The sequence below is a fragment of the Gorilla gorilla genome, chromosome 10, assembly GCF_029281585.2.
Source record: "Gorilla gorilla gorilla isolate KB3781 chromosome 10, NHGRI_mGorGor1-v2.1_pri, whole genome shotgun sequence".
In the NCBI taxonomy this organism is placed as follows: domain Eukaryota; kingdom Metazoa; phylum Chordata; class Mammalia; order Primates; family Hominidae; genus Gorilla; species Gorilla gorilla.
In genome coordinates, this window is record NC_073234.2 from 45,703,522 (window position 1) to 45,707,129 (window position 3,608).

At 48.9% G+C, this 3,608-nt stretch overlaps 1 pseudogene; it reads left to right on the forward strand.

The window, feature by feature from the left end:
• The first annotated feature begins 2,766 nt into the window (after nt 1-2,766).
• Nucleotides 2,767-3,395, forward strand: LOC101153786 (proteasome subunit beta type-3-like; annotated as a pseudogene).
• The last annotated feature ends 213 nt before the right edge of the window (nt 3,396-3,608 follow it).

Genomic DNA, 3,608 nt, shown 5'->3' on the forward strand with positions numbered 1-3,608 from the left:
CTCCATTTGGAGGATGTCCCATCTGGAGTGAGAGTGGACTGTCTTGTGCATGGGTATACATTTGCACAGGACCTGTGGCCTCTGTCCTGTGCTGCCTCACACCTTGCCCTTAGGTACTCTGGCTTGAGCTCATTGGCACTTAGGGAGCCCCTGCCATGGGAGCATCAGGGAAATTCTGCCCCTATCTCTGGCCATGCTTGACACTCTCCTGCCAGGGCCACTTCTTGCACCATCTTTGTCCTCTATCTCCATGTGCCTGTTCCGCCCCCAGGATCCATGTAGAGACACTGAGTTCTGCTGCTGAGGCAGGAGCATGGAAGAGGCTTCTGTCTTGGGGAAGGCAGGCTTGTGGCTTAGACTCTTCCTATTCGTACAATGTCTGATCCCATGGTGGCCTATATGACCCTCTGAGCTTTGCACTCTGGACTTCAGTGAAGTAAGTCTCTGGGATCTTGCACCCATGGAAGCACCCTCAGTCTCTCAGGGGCCCAGTTGTGGTACCTTACATCACCAATGGCCCCTTCCTTCCCCTAAACTTTGATCCCTGTCTCTGACTTCATGGCTCTGCCGTGGAACAGGTGCTGATTGGAAAAGCTACCTTTACTGGTGGGGATTACTCTGGGCTTTCCCGGCTACTCTTTCTGTGGGTAGGATTGTCCTGCGTGTGCACACACACACACACACACACACACACGGACCTTGACACATTCAACACAAGGCATACATCCACACATAGACTTGCAGTAGACGGGCTGGTGGAACAGTCCTAGAGACAGCATTAGACCAGCATCCTGGAGTCATGGGATCAAGCCCCAGCTCTGACCCTTAGTGACTGTGGATAAACCATATTCTTCTCTGCCTTTGTTTCCTCTTCTGCCACATGATGGAATAAGAGCAGGTGTCTCCAAGGCATCTTCTTTCTGTGACCCAGATGCAGACACGTTACAGAGACAGGTGGGGTGGGCATTGTGTTTGGAGGCTGGGTTTATAGTGTCTAGTTCCACTGGCTTAGGGGGCAGATAGACTAAGTTTGGGTCTGGCTCTGTTGCTGTAGGGCTGTGTGACCTCGAACAAGGAACTTCATTTCTCTCACCCCAGTTTCCTCATCAGCAGAGTGGGATTATTTAAACTTTGTATCAGGTGGTGATTTATGTAACAGTGCCGTGTCCCATACATGATATATATTATTACTGGTTTTAGCTCAGTCATTAATTCACTAATTGATCTTGGGTAAACTAAATGAGTTCTTCTTGACTTCATCGTCCTCCTGTGCAGAATGAGGGGTTTGGACCAGTAGAAGATGTTCAAGACCCCCTTTACCGTCTCCCAGGCAGCTCAGGGAGGGGGGACGCCTTGTTGAACATGGCTGTTCAGAGATTTACCACACGGGGGCGATATGACCCCATTTGAACCGGCTCCAGAACAGCAGATTTTTGGGAAAAGCAAACAAAACTTCAATTTTTGGTCCATTTTCAGACTCTACTCCTTCTTATTTTTATTTTTGACTCACCTTAACGAGAAATTTCAGAAATTTTGAACATCATAAAGCTGGAAACAATGTTAAGTACTTAGCACTCTGTGTTCTGCTTGTAGCCTTTCTACCACGCATGCATTTAAAAAATGTGCACTGACGGCCGGGCGCGGCGGCTCACGCCTGTAATCCCAGCACTTTGGCAGGCCAAGGCGGGCGGATCACGAGGTCAGAAGTCTGAGACCATCCTGGCCAACATGGTGAAACCCTGTCCCTACTAAAATAACAAAAATTAGCTGGGCGTGGTGACGCGCACCCGTAGTCCCAGCTACTCAGGAGGCTGAGGCAGGAGAATAGGAGAATTGCTTGAATCCGGGAGGCGGAGGCTGCAGTGAGTGGAGATCACGCCACTGCACTCCAGCCTGGAGACAGAGTGAGATTTTGTCTCAAAAAAAAAAAAAAAAAAAAAAAAAAAAAGGGCATTGACAATTGGGAAATATTCACTATTGATCAGATTCCCTTTTTTTTTTGAGGCAGTGTCTGGCTCTGTCGCATGGGCTGGAGTGCAGTGGCGCGATCTCAGCTCACTGCAACGTCCACCTCCTGGGTTCAAGCGATTCTCTCATCTCAGCCTCCCGAGTAGCTGGGACCACAGGTGCCGCCACTTGACCCAGCTAATTTTTGTATTTTTTTGTAGAGACGGCGGCGGGTGGGGGGCGGGGTTCCCTATGTTGCTCAGCTGTTTTTTTTTTTTTTTTTTTCTAGACGGAGTCTCGCTCTGTCGCCCAGGCTGGAGTGCAGTGGCGCGATCTCGGCTCACTGCAAGCTCCACCTCCCAGGTTCACACCATTCTCCTGCCTCAGCCTCCCGAGGAGCTGGGACTACGGGCGCCCGCCACCACGCCCGGCGAATTTTTTTTTTTCGTATATTTAGTAGAGACGGGGTTTCACCGTGTTAGCCAGGATGGTCTCGATCTCCTGACCTCGTGATCCGCCTGCCTTAGCCTCCCAAAGCGCTGGGATTACAGGCGTGAGCCACCGCGCCTGGCGCTCAGGCTGGTTTTGAACTCCTGGGCTCAAGCCGTCCTCCCACCTAGGCCTCTCAAAGTGCTGGGATTACAGGCGTGAGCCACCACACCCCGACTACAAGATAAAACTATTGATAAAACATTTCTAAAGGCGTAAAGTAGGCACAATTGGTTAAAAATAGGCGTTAAAAATGTCAAAATAAGGGAAGGCTAGACCCAGTTTACCGGAATTGCGCTGGTGATGGAGGGTTGCTAGTATACCACAATTATGTTTATTATGTCCCATAACCGAGGGGCCTTCATGGCCATGAAGGAGAAGAGCTGTTTGGCTATAGCTGCAGACAGGCGCTTCGGGATCCAGGCCCAAATGGTTACCACGGACTTCCAGATCTTTCCCATGGGTGACCGGCTGTATATCCATCTGGCCCGGCTCGTCACTGACATCGAGACCGTTGTCCAGTGCCTCAAGTTCCGGCTGAACCTGTGTGAGTTGAAGGAAGGTCGGCAGTCAAATCTTATACCCTATGAGCATGGTGGCCAAGGCCTCTTGTCTGAGAAACGTTTGGCCCCTACTATACTGAGCCAGTCATTGCTGGGTTGGACCTGAAGACCTTTAAGCCCTTTATTTGCTCTCTAGAGCTCATTGGCTGACCCATGGTGACTGAAGACTTTATGGTCGGTGGCACCTGTGCAGAACAAATGTATGAAATGTGCGAGTCCCTCTGGGAGTCCAACATGGATCCAGAACAGCTGTTTGAAACCATCTTCCAAGCCACGCTGAATGCTGTGGACCGGGATGCCGTGTCAGGCATGGGAGTCATTGTCCACATCACTGAGAAGGACGAAATCACCACCAGGACACTGAAGGCCCTAATGGACTAACCCTGTTCCCAGAGCCCACTTAAAAAAACAAAACAAACAAACAAACAAAAATATATATGTATATATCCTTTCTTAAAAAAACAAAATAAAACATTCTATCATTTTGTTTAAATGTTTTATACACTATTTTTCCTATTGTATGATTAGTGGATCTCAAATATAAAAATATAAAACCAAAACAACATAATGAACACCCAAATCCATTCCACTTAAAGCTTATCATTGTTA